This window comes from Mustela nigripes, chromosome 10 (assembly GCF_022355385.1).
Source record: "Mustela nigripes isolate SB6536 chromosome 10, MUSNIG.SB6536, whole genome shotgun sequence".
In the NCBI taxonomy this organism is placed as follows: domain Eukaryota; kingdom Metazoa; phylum Chordata; class Mammalia; order Carnivora; family Mustelidae; genus Mustela; species Mustela nigripes.
Window position 1 is genome coordinate 26,028,929 of NC_081566.1, and position 20,191 is coordinate 26,049,119.

At 39.2% G+C, this 20,191-nt stretch overlaps 1 non-coding gene and 1 pseudogene across 1 annotated transcript; one reads left to right on the forward strand and one right to left on the reverse strand.

Annotated features, from left to right (window-relative positions):
- LOC132025974 (large ribosomal subunit protein uL1-like) overlaps positions 1 to 20,191 on the forward strand; it is a 67,156-nt pseudogene that overhangs the window by 13,269 nt on the left and 33,696 nt on the right.
- Positions 16,927 to 17,088, reverse strand: LOC132026355 (U1 spliceosomal RNA). The gene has a single exon (XR_009406874.1). It is a non-coding gene; the product is annotated as a U1 spliceosomal RNA (small nuclear RNA).

The window sequence follows — 20,191 nt, forward strand, 5'->3', positions numbered from 1 at the left end:
AGGCATTTTATATTTTTATGTACTTTTATAATTTTCTACCCTGTAATCATTATTATTTTTAATATAAATTTTTTTATTTTTAAATGTTTTTAGTACAAAAAATGTTCTTAAATGCTTAAAAGGGAAGAAAATAATCCAAGTCCAAGCTAGACCTACACAGAGCTGGAGAAGCAGCTCAAACAACAAAACAAACTACCTGAGGGATCTTGAACACCTACCTTCAAACGGTGACACTGCCTGTTTACCAAGTTCCACTTACAGATGAACATCTGCATGCCTGTTTGCTTTCTCCTCCATTGATCCCAACAGTGATATTAGGTTAATTTCCTGAGCCTTTCCAAAGACTACAAGGTTATGTGTACACACACATATTAAGTTTCTTCTATTCACACGTAATTTTTTCCCATTATGAAATAAATTCTTTCACTGTCCCATGTTTTTGCCGTTGGGAGCCTCTATTTTAAGATTCACAGAAAGCAGAAAACAAAAAATACATTGGGAAAGAGGAGTTAGCTTTTCAAGGAGTGGTAAAATGATCTATGTTCTTTCCATGCACCACCTCTCAGCTCCATTTCCATTTAGAAGATAAAATATAGCAGGAGAAACCGGACCCTTGACATTTTGCCAGCTGTTTTTCAAACAGTTTGTGATTCTCAACTTCAAATTAAATGTTTTTATTTTAGAATAAGAATTTAAAACCATTCAAATGCCTCATTAGCTTCCACTGCAGAGTTGGTGATAATGATTAATCATGGTATCAACAGCTGTCACTCCCAAGGCAAAACTCCATCCATACCAAATTCATTTAATGACCACAGGAGTATGCCCTTTGTTTTCCTTAACTACCCTACCTGAGAGTCTCACCATTTATTCCAAAGACTCAAATCCCAGAGGAGTGAAGTTCATGTTGTACTTTTTGCCATTGACAGAATCAGAATATATATTGGATAGAATACATAATTTCTAAAATGAGCTTTGTGGATGAATTTATTAAAACACTGAGTTATGAGATGACTTGTGGGAAATCAAGGTAAGTCCATCATTACTGAACACAGAGCACAAACCAGAATTTCAAAAGGGAGGAAGAGATGATAAGAAACTACTATGCATGCCGAACAGACTTTGGATTCTATGCTGATTTATATAGCTCTCTAGAGCCACATAATTCAACTGGCTGTTTACTGGACTCTTCTGTTCTCTCTGGAAAGATGACTCTGAGTTTGGAATGCCTATATGGCCAAAACTATCTAGCTTCTGAGGAAGGGTAAATTCAATTTGTTTAACAGACATATTTCTTCAAGAAATAAGTACAATTTTCCAAACTTTCAAGTCAGATACATAATCGATGTCACGTGAAGTCCAAACAGTTGCTGCTGTTTCCACAGCACAAGTCATGGAGACCACCAAGACTGTCTGAAGGCCATTTTTCAGAACTATCTCAGAAGACCAGCTACCCAACACTTGGCTGAGGTTTCTGATCTGACAAGTCTTAACATTTACCACGGGGTTTTGGAGTCCATCACCAGACAATCTTTCAGTGAGCTAAACTCAGTATGTGACCCACCCCTGATACGCTGTTCTCTGCCTAGGAAGCGTCTCTGGTAATCTCTGCATTCTCTACTGCTCAGAGCTTCCTCCTTGCTGATCCCATGCCCACTGCCATCCTTTCTCCCAAACCTTTCACCTGTGCCCGCAGAAACCTCCATGCCATGGAAATTTTTTTTTTTACATTATCAGCAGTTAATATTCCTCATGGACATTTCTTTTCTTGAACCCTTCATCCTTCTCTTGAATGCTTCACAAATCAGTGTTTCTCATACTGCAGTAACCCCCAAATTATGTGTCGAATCAGTGTTCTCCTTACTCTTCAATGCTATTTGAAGATATTCTTTCCTTTTTTTTTTCTTTAAGATTATTTATTTATTTATTTATTTGGCAGAGAGAGAGAGAGATCACAAGTAGGCAGAGAGGCAGGCACAGAGAGAGGGGGAAGTAGGCTCCCCACTGAGCAGAGAGCCTGACACAGGGCTCAACCCCAGTACCCTAAGATCATGACCCAAGCCAAAGGCAGAGGCTTAACCCACTGAGCCACCCAGGAGCCCCGAAGACATTCTTTCTTCTCCTTAAGGTAACACACCCTACTTTTCCTGTAAATGATCAAGAAATACTGGTATGAGTTCATGATAAAAGGTATACTACAAAGTTCAGGAGAAGGGTGTAGCCTTCTTTTGAACATATTTGCCATTTTTTATCACTCTATTAAGTTGTAAATTATATATTGTTTCTATATTTTTTTAAAGATTTTTATTTATTCATTTGAGAGAGAGAGAGTGAGAGAGTGAGGGCAAGAGAGAGGGCAAGAACACGAGCAGGGTGAGAAGCAGACTCTCTTTCTGTATTTTTTAATAGTTACACTAGACATTACAAAATGCATCCAATGCATCCTTCATTCACCAAAGTCCGAAAATCAATAACTTTAACTCCCAGGACAATGCAAAGTCCTGAGAATCCTTTACTACACACACCCTTATTCCAATTTACATGTTCAATGTTGTCATGTATTTTATTTCTCTAGCTATCTAAATCCTGAACACCACAGAAGTTTTATTGTCATTTTATACAGCGTTCATTTAAACAGACCACTTTTGTTGCTCTTCATTTCCTTCTATACCTCTGACATACATCCAGGGTCTTTTTCCTTCAATCTCAGGAATATGTATTAGAATTCCCTTTTGTGTGATTAGTCGGTTTCTGTTTATCTAAACATTTCTATGTATATTTTTTCTTATAGCCAAAGGATTCTTTCACTTTGTAGAGACTTCTAGGTTGGCTGTCATATTTTTCATCACCTTGTGGATATCAATCATCTGTTTTCTGCTTCCCATTGCTCCTTTTGAGATCTGTAAACCTAACTCCTTAAGGTAATCTGATTCTTTTCTCTAGCTGCTTTAGAAGATTTTCTATTTGATTTCTTTTATACAAATACTTAAAAAGATAATACCTGAGATTTTCTGTAACTATAAAAAACATCAATATACAGAAATCCAGTGAATCCCATGCTGGATAACAAAAAAAGAAATATACATGTAGACATTTTATAAAGAAATTGCAAAATGCCACTTTTAAATTTTATTTATTTGAGAGAAAGAGAGAGAGCACAGTAGGGAGAGGCAGAGGGAGAGAGAGTGAGAGCCTTAAGCAGACTCCATGCTGAGGGCGGAGCCTGACAAGGCTTGATCTTAGACCCTGAGATCACGACCGGAGCCAAAACCAAGGGTAGGACTCTTTAATCGACTGTGCCATCCAGGCATTTTCTCCATTTTACACTTATGATAGAACTCCCAGTCAGAGCTCTAAACTTAGCTTTTGATATATAAAGGATGTGTTTCTTTAGAAATCTCTTCACACTTGGGGTGCCTGAGTGGCTCAGTGGTTAAGCCGCTGCCTTCAGCTCAGGTCATGATCTCAGGGTCCTGGGATCGAGCCCCACATCGGGCTCTCTACTCAGCAGGGAGCCTGCTTCCTCCTCTCTCTCTGCCTGCCTCTCTGCCTACTTGTGATTTCTCTCTGTCAAATAAATAAATAAAATCTTTAAAAAAAAAAGAAATCTCTTCACACAGTTAATAAATTCTGGCCATCATACTAGTATTTAACCAAAGACTCCAAAAAAAGTCAGTTGTGAAACTTCAAGCTCCTTGACTCCTTTGTTCTAGATAGACTCTGACTTAAGCCTGAACGGAAAACTTTTGGGCAACAAGATTTACAAACAGATGAGAATACATCCCAAAATACTTCAAATGTAGAGAGCCCAAAAATTTAATAACTGCCAATGAGATGTGAAAAACAAATAGGTTTATTTTATCATTTATTTTATCTAAGCCCATGTCGCTCATGGGTACCCATCCAAGTGAGCAGTACGAGAAGAGGATAAAGCAGCCAGTTTAAAGTAGTCTATTCTCTTCTGATTTAAAATATTCTCTGCTGAGGCACCTGGGTGGTATAGTCAGTTAAGCACCCAACTCTTGATTTTGGCTCAGGTCTGATCTCAGGGTCATGGGATCAAGCCCCGCACTGGGCTCTGCACTCAGCACAGAGGTGCTTGAGTTTCTCTCTCCCTCTCCCTCCAACCCTACTGTCATGTGCACTCCCTCTCTTAAATAATTAAAAAATAAATAAAATAAAATATTCTCTTTCCATTTAAAATATCTCCTTTCCCTTTATCCTGTTCCTCCTCCCAAAACGGAAGCTCAGGATTTGGTGGAAAGCATAGATGTCCTCAATCAGTGTAGGTCAGGGCAAGGAATGGGCTCCAGAGGTTGCCGCATTGAAATAAGACAACCACTCCAGAGTGAAATCTACAAAATGAATACACCAAATAGCCAGAGAGAATGCTAAGATCCCAAAGGATCCAGAAGTTTCTATGTGCCCTCTGGAAAGATGCAGAATGTAGTTGATTAGTGAATTTGCCAAGGGACTGCTACAGGAGAGGCAGAGCAAAAACTGTAGTTGAGAACCTCTGGGCAGATGGCCCCAAGAGTAGTCACATGGAAGTCTTATGAGCCAGATCTCAGATGGTCAGAAGCACTAGCAAAGGTTGAGGAAAGGCTACTCGCATGGAAGCCAACCAAAGTGCCTCCCAATAATCCCCAGATCGAGAGAGCAGACCAGGAGTTTCATCAAAAGCAGAGCCCAGCCACAGAGGCCACTGAAGAGCCAGTGCAAAGCTATTCCCTACCCCATCACCAAACAGTTTTCCAGTCAACCACATCCAGACCCTATTTTGGGGAAGAACTGTGGTAAGGAAATCAAAGACTGAGCTTTTACCCCAAAGGAACAGTTTCAAAGAAAAGAGACTCTTATCCTGAAGAGAATGAGGTATTTCTAATTGTCAAGTACACATTTAATTTTCTATCATTCATTGGGGTGTGAGTTCATGAAAATATTCAGATCACTTATAGCAAATTTTTAAAAAATGAGTTTTATAAAACTTGAACAGTGGCATATAAATTTCAACACCATTCCATATTTTTCAAATGTATTAAGACTTGAAAAATATTTTATTTTTTTAACATTGTATTTAGTCAAATGAGAGAGAAAGAAAGAGGGCATGAGGGGGGCGAGGGGGAGGGAGAAGCAGACTCCCTGTTGAGCAGGACCCCAAGGTCATGACCTGAGCTAGTCAGATACTTAACTGAGCACACAAATGCCCCACAAAATATTTTCTAGCAATTTCTTTCATTTTTCCCCCAAAGCTATTTCCCTTTTTTATCCAGTTTTGTGTATTTATAATTTTTTTAAATTAAGGAGGCTCCATGCCCAATGTGGGGCTTGAACTTACAACCCTAAGATCAAGAGTCAGATACTCTACTGAAAGAGCCAGCCAGGTGCCCCTGTATTTACATTTTCACTCTTTCTTGATAAAGTTCAACTGGTGGGTCTATTATGTAATCAGGGTTTTTTTTTTTAATATTTATTTATTTATTTGATAGACAGAGATCACAAGTAGGCAGAGAGGCAGGCAGAGAGAGAGGGGGAAGCAGGCTCCCCGCTGAGCAGAGAGCCCAATGTGGGGCTCGATCCCAGGACCCTGAGATATGACCTGAGCTGAAGGCAGAGGCTTAAACCACTGAGCCACCCAGGCACCCCAATCAGGTTTGTTTTTAAGGAACTAGTTCCTAAATCATATATTTATTCTGGCTTTTTCTTATTCATTAATTAGTACTTCTCTCTTCATTTTTTCTGTTTTCCTTAGGTTTATTTCATTGTTCTTTTCCCAAGATCTGAGTTCAATATTAATTTGTTTCTTGTTTGATAATGAAAGTACTTAAGTGTATGAATTTTCTTCAAAGTCCAACCTTTTTAAGATTTTATTTTTAAGTAATCTCTACACTCAACATGGGGTTCCAACTCACAACCCTGAGATCAAGAGTTGCATGCTTTGGGCGCCTGGGTGGCTCAGTGGGTTAAGCCACTGCCTTCGGCTCAGGTCATTATCTCAGGGCCCTGGGATTGAGTCCCGCATAGGGCTCTCTGCTCAGCAGGGAGCCTGCTTCCTCCTCTCTCTCTCTCTATGCCTACTTGTGATCTGTCTGTCAAATAAATAAATAAAAATCTTTAAAAAAAAAAAAAAAAGAGTTACATGCTTTACCAACTAAGCCAGCCAGATCCTCCTTCTGAGTTCAACTTTTTAACATGAAGGGTATGAAGAAAGATTTCATTTCCAGTCACTTGAATCTTATTCACACCTACATTTATAAAGAACAATATCGAAAATTTTTTTGCATCATAATCAGAGAACATGGTTTATATTACTTTGAATTAATTCAGGTTTATTTTTGACCTACTATATGGACAAAATCTATAAATATTTTAAAAGTGAGGAAAAAAGTGCATCACCTGTTTGCTAGATATAGAGCTGAAGAAATGCATATCAATTAAATTAATCTTATTAATCCAACTTCTATTTCCCTGTAGCTTCACATATTTTTTGTCGACTTTATCATTCAAGGATTAAGAGAGATTATAACATTTTCCATTACTATAATATTTTCTATTATTTTCTTCACACTCCTGAAAAGAACATTTTGGCTTATATATTTTAGCTATATCTTCATGTTGTATTATATCCTTAAAGAACACAAGTGATATTTTCCTCTAAATTCAACTGTCTCTGGGGGCACCTGGCTGGCTCAGTCAGGAGAACATGGGAATCTATTTTTTTTCCTTTTTAAAATTTTACATATATATTTGAGAGACACAGAGCAAGAAAGAGCATGAGTCGGATTAGGGGCAGAGGGAGAAGCAGACTCGGGAGGCTGATGCAGGGCTCCATCCTGAGACTCCTCAGGACTCCAAGAACTCCAGGACCATGACCTGAGCCAAAGGCAAATGCTTAACTGACTCAGCCACCCAGGCACCCAGAGCATGGGACTCTTGATCTTAGAGTTATGAGATCAATCCCCCACATTGGGCAAGACTACTTTAAAAAAAATTTTTTTTAATTTTTAAATAACTAAATTCAATCTTTTTTAAATTTAAAAAAATTTTTAAATAAATAAATTCAATCTTTCTGTCATTATAAGTTTGGTTTTTTTTTTTTTAAAGATTTTATTTATTTATTTGACAGAGAGAGATCACAAGTAGATGGAGAGGCAGGCTGGGGGGTGGGGAGCAGGCTCCATGCTGAGCAGAGAGCCCAATGTGGGACTTGATCCCAGGACCCTGAGACCATGACCCAAGCTGAAGGCAATGGCTTTAACCCACTGAGCCACCCAGGCGCCCTCACTATAAGTTTTTATTACATTTTTCACATGCCCTTTTTTGCACTTCTTTGCGCATTTTTTTTAAGTAAGCTGTAGGCCCAAAGTGGGGCTTGAACTTAAAATCGCAAGATCAAGAATCACATGCTTACTAACTGAACTAGTCAGGTGCCCTGTTTGTTTAATGAATATTAAAAATATTCATTTTAATTTTTGAGTCATTTTTCAAAATTATGGCTTTCACAGACAGCATATATGTGTGTATACATCTTTTTACTTGATTTGAGCACCTTTGTCTTTACTAGATAACTTTGCCCCTTTTAAGTTATACATGTATGCCCCTTTTAAGTTATACATGTATGAATGTTTCAGTGTAGACAGTAGGTCCTAATTCTTCTTTTTTTTTTTTTTTCCCAAAGAAATCTCTACATCCAACATGGGCCTTGAACTCACAACCCCAAGATCAAGAACACACACTCTTCTGACTGAGGCAGCCAGGCACTCCAAGTAGGTCCTAATTCTGTACTATTCCACAACTTTAATTTTTCATACTTTTTTCATTATGCAGTTTCTATTTACCTTGTTTGTTCCCAATCCCATCCTTTGCTAAAGAAATTTGGAAGTTACAAATTGTTTTTTGTTTTCTTTTTTTCTTCAACCAATGATAATGTCTATGATTTTCAATAAATTCTTAAACATACATGTTTTTCAATCAATTAACTTCAGAACTAAACAGTACAGATTTGACACTTCTCAATTTTTGGTCATGCCCTATAATTTTTATATCATCCTATTATTGTCAAATTATTATTTTTGCATCATAGAGTTTTTGTTTCAGTGATCCTAACAAATGCAATCTGTTCTGTGCTTTAAAAAAGAAAAATGTCTGATTTACTGGACTTAATGTTGACAACTCACTATTTACAGCACATCTTCTCTAGTTATGCATGATTACTTGTTTGGTCTTATCCTGGATTACAAATTCAAGAAATGTTTTTCAAATATTGCATTTTAATGACTTTCTGTTATTACTGCACATTAAAGACTACTCAGCAAGATATACAATCCTAGGGTCGCATCTTTCAGTCAATTACTAATCAAATGAAATAATTTTGAGTACTTACATTGTGCCAGGTACTAGAAAAACAAAAATGATCCCTGCCCTTATAGGAATGACTTTGAAAAAGTAATTTCAAAGGAGTTAAATATACAAAAAATGGTATGCAGGAGCCTAAAGGAATATAAAATAGAGTAATTTAACCAAGTTTAGATTAAACCTAGATTGAAGGGAGAGGGAAATAAATATTCTTGAAGAGATGAGATTTAAGTTGAGACTGAAGGATAGTTAAGAGTCAGCAGGTAAAAGATGAGAGAGAGAGAAAAATGGTAGAAAAACCAGAAATGATCCAGGGTGCACAAAAGGCTTCCTGTGGGGAGAGAGAGTAGTCCTCCCAGATGAAGTGATAAGGAGTAAGTTTATCTGTGGAGAATTTTTTAAACTTTTAATTCATTCATTTATTTTTAAGCGGGGTGGAGAGGCAGAGGAAGACGGAGAGAGAGAATCATAAGCAGGCTCCACAGCCAGCGCAGACCTGACACAGGGCTCAATCTTACCATCCTGAGATCATGACCTGAGCCGGAATCAAGAGTCAGAGGCTTAACCAATTGGGGCCACCCAGGTGCTCCTGTAGAGAATTTAAAACAAAAAATAAAACCTACAAAAAGCCTACGTTTTATCAGCAGTATGAGTCAGCAATTCTAAACAGTATCAGTGATAAAACATTTCCCAGATTCTCAGTTTCAGCTAGGACACGTAAAGAGTTTGGAAGTTGTCACTCTGTACTTAGTACAAGAAAAAGTTGGGCAAACTGAAAATAAGTGACTTTTCTTGAACTCCTTAAAGAAAACTAAGGTTGCAGGACAAATCAGCACCCCAAATTCTGGAGAAACTGGCTCATTCAGGGACACGGCTGAAATCCGTCTAGGTGAAGCTGAATCTGTTGGAACCGTTAGCTGCTAGAAGCATTGACATGGTTACACAGACAAGCTGCCAGGCTGTATGCGGGCCAGCATGAGAGTGAGAAAATCCTGGGAGCTGCAGTCTTGAGGAGACTACCATGTTTTCACACATTTTTACCTCCAGTAGCACCACCAGTTTCTCAAAGTAAAGACCCAAGAAAGATCTTCTTGTGGTTGTGGAAAGGTGTGGGGGGAAGAAAGGAAGATTACTGTATAGTCCAGAGCTTTCTCCCTAATGCAGCAGGCTACTCGCCAAGAGAAAAGACCATGGAACCTGGTATCCCACCTACAACAAAGGCAGTTGTGTGACTCCAGCCCCACCCACCCTTCCTACCTCTTCCAAAAGAGGAAAAGAGCTAAGAAAAACTCGGGAAGGTCATAACCTAGAGATGCACTAAAAGCCCCCTGAAAGGCTGAGGTTTTTTTGTTTTTTTTTTAAAGGTTTTATTTATTTGACAGAGAGACATCACAAGTAGGCAGAGAGGCAGGCAGAGAGAGAGAGGAGGAAGCAGGCTCCCTGCTGAGCAGAGAGCCCGATGCGGGACTCGATCCCAGGACCCTGAGATCATGACCTGAGCCAAAGGCAGCGGCCCAACCCACTGAGCCACCCAGGCGCCCAAGGCTGAGGTTTAATCCCAAGATGACAGGATGTTCCCCTTGGCGGCACATCACACACACCCACAGGCCTCCCGTGTAATGACGGTGCATGACAGCTGGAAGAGCAGCAAGGTGCAGACTCTCTCCCATGAGGAAGTCTCCGGGAAGCCCGAACAGAACAGGGGAGGCTCCAAACAAGGCACTAAAAGAGCTATGTCAGGGCTGACACCACATCCCGTTTCCAGATGCTGTTATCCTAAGAATGGGAGCTAGGCAAGCCTGTCCTTTCTCACCACTCTTATTTAACATTCGTCTCCGTCAGTTCAGGCTGTTGTAACAAATGACCATAGGCTGGGTGGTTTATAGAAGAAACATTTATCTTTCATAGTTCGGAAGGCTGGGAAGTCTGAGAACAGGCTATCAGCATGGTAAGATTCTTGGTAAGGACTCTCTTCCTGGTTATATCCTTACATAGCCTTTCCTTGGTGCATACAAGCAGAGAAAGAGATGCTGTGCCTTTTATTCTTTTATAAGGACATTAATCTTATCATAAGGGCCCCACCTTCATAACCGAATGTGCTTATTACTTCCCAAAGACCTCACCTCCAAATATAATCTCACTGGGGATTAGTGTTTCAACATATGAATCTGGGGAAGACACAAATATTCAAGTCATAGCAATATTATATTGGAAGTCCTGGATACTACAATAAAACAAGAAATGGAAATAAAATGCATTTAGACTGGCAAGGAAGAAATAAAATGATTTTTGTTTGCAAATGACATGATTGCCTATATAGAAAATCAAAAAAAAAACCCCAAATTTCTGGAACTGCAGGCATACCTCAGAGATGTTTCAGGTTCAATCCCAAACCATTGCAGTAAGGTAAATATAACAATAAAACAAGTCAAATGATTTTTGTTGTTGTTGTTTCCCAGAGCATATGAAGTGATGTTTGCACCTAACTATAGTTAAGTATGCAATAGCATTATGTCTAAAAGAACAATGTACATGCATTAATTAAAACATACTCTACTGCTGGGGTTCCTGGGTGGTTCAGTCAGTTGACTGTCCAACTCTTTTTTTTTTTTAATTTTATTAATTTATCTGTCACAGACAGAGATAAAGAGAGAGAGCACAAAGCAGGGGAGCATCAGGCAAAGGGAGGAGCAGACTCCCTGCTAAGCAAGGAGCCTGATGTGAGATTCGATCCCAGGACCCTGGGATCATGACCTGAGCCAAACGCAGACACTCAACTGACTGAGCCACCCAGAATCTCAAGTGCCTGACTCTTGATTTTGGCTCAAGTCGTGATCTCAGGGTGGTAAGATCAGGCCCCACATTGGGCTCCACACTCAGTGCAGAGCCTGCTTGTCCTTCTCCCTTTCACTCTGACGTTTTATTTATTTAAATAAGTAAGACCTCAGGGCACCTGGGTGGCACAATCGGTTAAGTGTCTTTGGTTCAGGTCATGATCCCAGGGCTCTGGGACTGAGTCCCACATTGGGCTCCTTGCTCAGCAGGGAGCCTGCTTCTCCCTCTGCCTGCTGCTCCCCCTGCTTGTGCTCTTATTCTTGGACAAATTAATAAATAAAATCTTTAAAAAGAAAAAAAAATTAAAGACTCAATATTGTTAAGATATTAACTTTTAGAATATAATCTATAGATTCAATGCAATTCCAACCCAAATCTCTTCAAGCTATTTTGTAGATAGTGACAAAATGATCACTGAACACATCAAAAACTAATGATGTGCTGTATGTTGGCTAATGTAGTTTAAATTTAAAAAAATAAAGTTTACATAGAAAAACAAAAGATCTAGAATAGCCAAAATAATACTGAAAAACAAAGCTGGAGAACTCACAATACCTGATTTCAAGGCTTAAAGTAAAACTATAGTAATCAAGACGATATGGTATCTGTTAAAAAAAAAAAAAAAAAGACACATAGAGCAATAGAAAGGAACAGAGAGCCCAGAAACCAGAAATACACCGATACAATATTGTCAACTGATCTTGACAACAGAATGTTAAAGAAAAATTATTCATGACTCTTGTTAAAGACAGCAAGACGGTATCTGAGGGGGACTATTGCAACGGGATTTGCAGAGGGGAGAGAGCTCAGTCTGAATTCTGATTACAGTAAGAACACGCGGAGATTTATAGCCAAGGAGCAGGTGGGAGTCAGAGGACGGAAAATTACGAAAAGGAAACATCAAGGAAAAGGAGGATTCTTGCTACAGGCAGGTCATGGTGATAAGATACTAAGGTGGGAAATGAGGAATTTGATGAGCTATCAAGAGTGATTACTACTAAGAATGGGGATTCGCTCTAAGCTGATACGATTCTTGCTAAAACTGAACTGAGCAGGCCAAGGACAGGCCTAGTAGAATAAAGGGCCAAGAGGAGCCTGACTGAAGTTCGGTTAAGGAGAGAGGCTTTGTCAGAAGTAAAGACAACTGAGTGAAAAAAAAAAAAAGAAGAAGAAGAAGAAGTCTTTCAACAAATTTTGCTGCAATAATTGAATGTCCAGGGGCACCTGGGTGGCTCAGTGGGTTAATTCCTCTGCCTTCGGCTCAGGTCATGATCCCAGGGTCCTGGGATCAAGCCCCACATTAGGCTCCTAAAAAAATCTCAGTGACCTTGGATTTGGCAATGGATTTTTACAACACAAAAGCATCATCCATTTAAAAACTGATAAACTGGATTCTATTAAGAAGTTTTTTTAAAGTCTCCTGAAGAACAGCTATATGTTGCAGTGCCTGGGTGGCTCAGTGGGTTAAACCTTTGCCTTCAGCTCAGGTCATGATCTTGGGGTCCTCGGATCGAACCCCATATTGGCCTCTCTGCTCAGCAGGGATCCTGCTCGCCCCCCTTTCTCTCTGCCTGCCTCTCTGCCTACTTGTGATCTCTCTCTTTCTCAAATAAATAAGTAAATAAAATTTTTTAAAAAATAAAAATAAAAGAACTGTATGTCAACCAAAACCTACACATGAACAAATAAATCCATATGATGGTGCTATAAAATGACCAATAAAACAATCAAATCTTTGGAAAATCTGTTAATAAACCCAAGAAAATAAGCATATAAAGAGAAAAGCATTGAACATGAGAAAGATATAACCACAGGTACACTGATTTTTAAAATTTAAGAGATCACCTTTGTAATTTTCTAATATTAAATGTCTGAAAATAAAAATGAGGGACACCTGGGTGCCTTAGTTGCTTAAGTGTCTGCCTTCAGCTTGGGTCATGATTCCAGGGTCCTGGGATTGAGCCCTGAATCCGGCTCCCTGCTTAGCAGGGAGTCTGCTTCTCTTTCTTTCTCTGTCTCTATCCCCCAGCTTGTGCTCTCTTTCTTTTTCAAATAAAAAAATAAAATCTTTAAAAAAAGAAAAGAAAAATGAAACAGGTAGTTCCCTTCAAAAAAAAATCAGTCAAAATTAAGAGAGGAAGAGAGTTCATTAAATATATTGTCATAGATAGGGCGCCTGGGTGGCTCAGTGGGTTAAGCCGCTGCCTTCGGCTCGGGTCATGATCTCAGGGTCCTGGGATCGAGTCCCACATCGGGCTCTCTGCTCAGTGGGGAGCCTGCTTCCCTCTCTCTCTCTCTCTGCCTGCCTCTCTGCCTACTTGTGATCTCTCTCTGTCAAATAAATAAATAAAATCTTAAAATATATATATATGTCATAGATAGATTATCATAAAATAAACAGAAAAATTAACCATAAGACTTACTCCTCTGTGACCAAAAGCACCCAGGCCTAGATAGTTTTATGGACAATTTCAGTCCAACAAAAAGACATAATTATTCCTATGTCATTTAAATTTCCCCAGAGAATAAAGTACAATGAATGACTTATGTTTCATCCTAAGAAGTTTCTGCAACCATGATACAAAAACATGGCAAGGATACCACAAAATAGAAAAGAAAGCCAACCTCAGGTATGGCTATAAATACAAAATCCTAAAAAAAAAAAAAAAAAAAAAAAGACAGGTAGGGTGCCTGGGTGGCTCAGTGGGTTAAGCCACTGCCTTCGGCTCAGGTCATGATCTCAGGGTCCTGGGATCGAGTCCCACATCAGGCTCTTTTCTCGGCAGAGAGCCTGCTTCCTCCTCTCTCTCTCTCTCTGCCTGCCTCTCTGCCTACTTGTGATCTCTGTCAAATAGATAAAATCTTTAAAAAAAAAAAAAGTCTTTAAAAAAAAAAAGACAGGTAAATTGAATTTACCAATGTATTAAAAAGATAAGATAACACCTCATGACCAAGTAAGATTTATTCCAGGAACAAAAGAATGGTTCCAGGGCACCTGGGTGGCTCAGCGGGTTGAGCCGCTGCCTTCGGCTCGGGTCATGATCTCGGGGTCCTGGGATCGAGTCCCGCTTCGGGCTCTCTGCTCAGCAGAGAGCCTGCTTCCCTCTCTCTCTCTCTCTCTGGCTGCCTCTCCATCTACTTGTGATTTCTCTCTGTCAAGTTAATAAATAAAATCTTTAAAAAAAAAAAAAAAAAGAATGGTTCCCCATTAGGAAATCCATTACTTTGACTTAATATATTAATAAAGAGTTGTTTGGTTATTTTGGTTACATGGTTATTTTGATAGATGCCAAAAGACATTTGATATAAATATAATATCCATTCTTATAGATATTAATATACATTACCAAAACTTACACGGGGAGAGCAGGAACACAAAATGAACAATATCCATAAGAGTGAAATTATAAAAGTTCATTGTGAAACTTCAGGTTTTGATGTTTTTCTATAGTTTTATTTTTTCCCCAATGAACTTGTATTACTTTTTGTAACAATAATGACAAAAATAATCTTGCATGAAGCACTGAACTACAAGTTACACATAAAATAATGCAAAAGTTTCTTTAGGCAATTGTGGTTTATATTAAGTACTAATAAAAACATAATAATGTTCAGAGAATGAAGAGAAAAAATATGTAACAGAATATAGAAAAAAAAAAACTATTTTAAAAAATACATGAGCAGGGAGCCTGGATGGTGCAGTTCCTTGTGTCCAACTCTTGGTTTCAGCTCAGATGGTGATCTCAGGGTCCCTGGACCGAGCCCCACATGGGGCTCTGCCCGCAGGATGGAGTCTGCTTAAAATTCTTTCTCCCTTTGCCACCCCCCAAAATAAATAAATTAAAAAACCAAGTAAAAAAATACAGAGAGACCACGAGCCATTTTTAGCAGCTTTAACAATTACGAGACCTCTACTGACTATAAAATACTACAAAAACAAAATAAAATTGCTGGTTTCTGAAAGACACTGATAAGATAATCAAAAGATAAGCCTCAGACTAAGAAAAAAATATTTGTAAAACACATATATAAGAAAGGACTTATATTGGGACGCCTGGGTGGCTCAGTTGGTTAAGCAGCTGCCTTCGGCTCAGGTCATGATTCCAGCGTCCTGGGACCGAGTCCCACATCAGGCTCCGTGCTCGGCGGGGAGCCTGCTTCTCCCTCTGCCCCTGCCTGCCATTCTGTCTGCCTGTGCTCGCTCTCTCCCCTCTCTCTCTCTGATAAATAAATAAAATCTTAAAAAAAAAAAAAAAGAAAGGACTTATATTGAAAATACATAACTCTTAAGATGCAACAAGAAAAGGACTCAATTTTTAAAATGGACAAGAGATCTGGACACCACACCAAAGAAGATAAACAGATGGTAAACGAGGACAAAAAGGATGTTCAACATGATTTGCCTTTAGGGAAGTACAAATTAAGACCACAATGCCTCCCACCACACCACATAGAATGGCTAAAATCCGAAACACTGACAACATCAAATGCTGCCAAGAATGTGGAGCAACAGGTACACTTATTCTTTGCTGACGGGAATGCAAAATGGTGAAACCATTTTGGAAGACAATTTGGAAATTTCTTATAAAGCTAAACATTCTATTATATGATCTAACAATTGTGCTCCCAGGTGTTTACCCAACTAATCTGAAAAACTTTGTCAACACTAAACCCTACACAAGAATATTTACAGCATCTTGTTCATAATTGCCAAAACTGGAAGCAAACAAGATCTCCTTCAATAGGTGAATAAACTATGCTACATCTACATAATAATGGAATATTATTTAAATATTTAAATATATAAATATATAAATTTTTTATAAATTATATTTTTATATATTTATATATTTATATATATTATAAATATATAAATTTTTAAATATATAAATATTTAAATATTTAAATATTTAAATAATGGAATATTATTTAAAGATAAAAATAAATGAGCCATCAAATCATGAAAAGACATGGAGGAACATTAATGTATATTGCTAAGTGAAAGAAGCCATTTTGAAAAAGCTACATGCTGTATGATTTCAACTGTATGACATTCTCAAAGAAATTATGGAAACAGTAAGAAGATCAGTAGTTGCCAGAGATTCAGAAATGAGGAGAAGGGCTAAATGGATGAAGTGCAAAGGATTATTTTCCCAGCAACGAAGCTGTTCTCTATGATATTATAACTACGGATATCTAATACTATGTATTTGACAAAATTCATGGAACTTCATAGCATAATGAGTGAATCTTAATGTATGAAAATTTAAAGGAAAATTATTTAGAAGGGGGAGAGATCCTAGAATAAAATGTGTGTGTATACACATGTACATGTACACACACACACTTTTTTTTTTAAAAGAGAAATCAATTGATAGGGAGAGTGCATGCATACACCTATAGGTGCTCGGAGGCAGTGAGAGAGAATCCTAAGCAGGCTGCATGGCCAGCTCAAAGCCACACACAGGGCTTGATCTCACGACCCCGAGATCACAATCTGAGATGAAATCAAGAGTTCGACACTCAACCAAATGAGCCACCCAGGCACCCCAGATTTTGACAAAATAATCTAATTGTATTACAAATTAACAAACAGCCTCACTAATGGAGGGGAATGGTATTGATCTATTTAACTTTGGAAATGAGTAGTCTGCAAGATTAAAGTCGAAGGAAACTATCCACAGCACCATACTCTAATTGATAATATTCATCCCCATGGGGGTTAATTTTTTTTCCCAGGGGAGAACACGAACAGTCCCCCACTACCATAAATCATGCAGGTGAGTCTCCCACATTTGGGGAAATCACTGGGGTCAGCACATCCTGACTGCAATGGACGAGCCTCACCCTGGGAAAACCACTTTTGTGATCGTGGTATTGCCCCCACTGAGCAAGTATGGGGGGGTGATTTTTGATATTGCTACTTATATACTAGAATCAATGCATTGGAATTGAAGTAAATGTAGGTGATGGGGGCGGGGAGTCAGTTTTCTCACTGTTGAAATGGAAGTTTACAAATAAGCAAGGGAAGGAGATCCATGTAATAATGGACTAGGGTTGGAAAGTATAACTTACCTTTAGCTTACTGAATAGTTACATAGAGGAATAGTTTTATACACACACACATACTGGTTAGTATACATACACTTGATCTGTCAGCTGGATAATGACACCCCAGTATCAAAAAGTACACCTAGCATTCAGATCTTGGATCTTAGTACTATTCTCTAATAAAAGGAACCAAGGTGCCTGGGAAAAACAGCTGAATCCAGAACTGGGGGAGGAAATATCTGAGATGAACCTGGCCTGTCTTTCAGTGCCAGAAAACAAGAAGTTCTAAAAGCAAAGAAACAAAAATCACAATGATGAGGGTATGTATAAAGGAACACAGGAGCCAACTGAAAGAGCTCCCAATGACCAAAGCTGGTACAACTGAAGCAACAACATAAAATAGTATTGGATTATAACCCAAAGTATAAAATAAATATCCATGACCCAAACAGATATTTAAAAAACAGACGGACTGACTGAATAGATGGTGGAGAGGAGACAAATCTCCTGTGTAGAAGAATTCCAAATAATTTATGTAGATACTCTGTCTTATGGAAGTGAAGCAGAGATCCCTACTCCTTAAGTATGAGCTTTGTAAAGTGACTTAGTTTCCATAGACTATAGTAATGGAAAGAGGGGTGATGAGAGGAAGAAACTTACAGTGGAGATATTTGACAAACAGCTACTCAGCCAAAGTTTCTAGAAAGTATATACTTTTTTAAGATTTACTTATTTATTTGGGGGCGAAGAGGTGGGGGAAGGCAGAGGGAGAAACTCAAGCAACCACCCGCTGAGCATGAAGCCAAAGGCAGGACTCCATCCCACAACCTGATCATGACCTGAGCCAAAATCCCAAGCCAGACGTTCAACCAACTGAGCCACCCAGGCGCCCCTAGAAAGTATTTTTAACATAATGTAATGGAAAAGGTAATTTTTCTCTGTGGTTTTACTCCCTAACATCTGCAAACTCAATCTAATCATGAGAAAAACTTCAGAAAAATCCCAAGTGAGGAATATTCTACATAATATCTGGCCACTACTTCTCAAAACTGTCAAAGTTATCAAAATTCTTTGATGGAAAATGGAAAGTCTGAGAATCATCACATCCAAGAAGAGCCTAAGGAGACACGATGCTTAAATGTAATGTGCCATGGATAAAGTCCTGGAACAGAAATACATTAGGTAAAAACTAAGAAATCTGAATAAGGGGCGCCTGGGTGGCTCAGTGGGTTAAGCCTCTGCCTTCAGCCTGTGTCATGATTTCAGGGTCCTGGGATCAAGTACCGCATCGGGCTCTACTCAGCAGGAAGCCTGTTTCCCCCTCTCTCTATGCCTGCCTCTCTGCCTACTTGTGATCTCTGTCCATCAAATGAATAAATAAAATCTTTAAAAAAAAAAGAAAGAAAGGAAAAAAAAAGAAATCTGAATAAACATGCACTTCAATTAATAATAATGTATCAAATAAGCTGATACCCCAAAAGGACATAACCATCCCAGGGTGTAGGATGTGGCACAGCCCTCCCACAGAATTTCACCCACATTCTACTTGCCTGATATGTAGGGAATTCCCAAGCCTTAAAATTTAGGGTTGTCATCAACTGAGAATACCCCCAAATGATCCCCCAAATACTCCCTGTGGCAGAGGCACATGGAAATCCTCTCTAGAGGAAGGGGACACCACCCCAGCCTGAAGGTATTGCTACAGATACTTGTTAAAGTATGTGCAGAGCTGCTTTTAGGCAACAAATAGAATGATCGATGGAAACTTGATCAAGGCTAACGGGCCCAGAGTGACCACCTGGCTGAAAAGTGGCCCATCAGGTGATACTTTGAGGTGCAGTATCCACAGGCCCTAACTGACCAATGGGCTACTTAAAACCAGGCACAGTTACCAAAAAAAGATAAAATTCCATACTCCCCATACCTCCTTACCTTCCCCCTTTACCAACAACCTCCACTCACAGCCTCCTTGCAGACAGTCTCTCTTTTGCTGTCCTACCCCACCCCCTTGCAGTATGCCCCATGTTTCTATCGCCTTTGTTCTGCCTCAGGTGAATCCTCGCACCACTTGAGCTTTTGGTTCAAGAACAAGCAAGAAAACAGACCAGCAAAGAGATACGCAAAATTTCAGTTAACAGCATGAGTCAACACAGACTATAAAAGTTATGCTTATAGGGTGCCTGGGTGGCTCAGTGGGTTAAACCTCTGCCTTCGGCTCAGGTCATGATCTCAGGGCCCTGAGATTGAGCCCCTCATCAGGCTCTCTGCTCTGCGGGGAGCCTGCTTCCCCTTCTCTCTCTGCCTGCTTCTCTGCCTGCCTGTGATTTCTCTCAAATAAATAATTTTTTTTTAAGTTATGCTTACAATGCTTAAAATGATATTTTAAAAAAAAGGAAATCCCACTTCTGGTCAGTGTAGTAAACAGAGACCAATTTACTCTCCTGCCTGAACAACCAAAGATTTCAAATAAATGAAACCATGGTCGTAAAGACACTAGACGTCAGACTGCAAAGGACAGTAACCCTGAAAGACCGTCAACAGAAAACGTTTTCTCCAAAACTGTCCCAGCTCGTTTCCCTGGAAGTTACCAGGTCTGCTCTGCAGAGCCTGCTGGACTCTGTGAGTTGAGGAAATGGAAAGGAGGGTTGTGAAAAATGAAATGGCTAAAGTGGGCCAGAGAGAGTACCAGGGATTGCATAGAGAGAAAACTTAAAAGTTTATCTGCAGGGATATAAAATAAAATTTAAAAAATATATATCAGGGCGCCTGGGTGGCTCAGTGGGTTAAGCCGCTGCCTTCGGCTCAGGTCATGATCTCAGGGTCCTGGGATCGAGTCCCGCATCGGGCTCTCTGCTCAGCAGGGAGCCTGCTTCCTCCTCTCTCTCTCTCTGCCTGCCTCTCTGCCTACTTGTGATCTCTGTCTGTCAAATAAATAAATAAAATCTTTAAA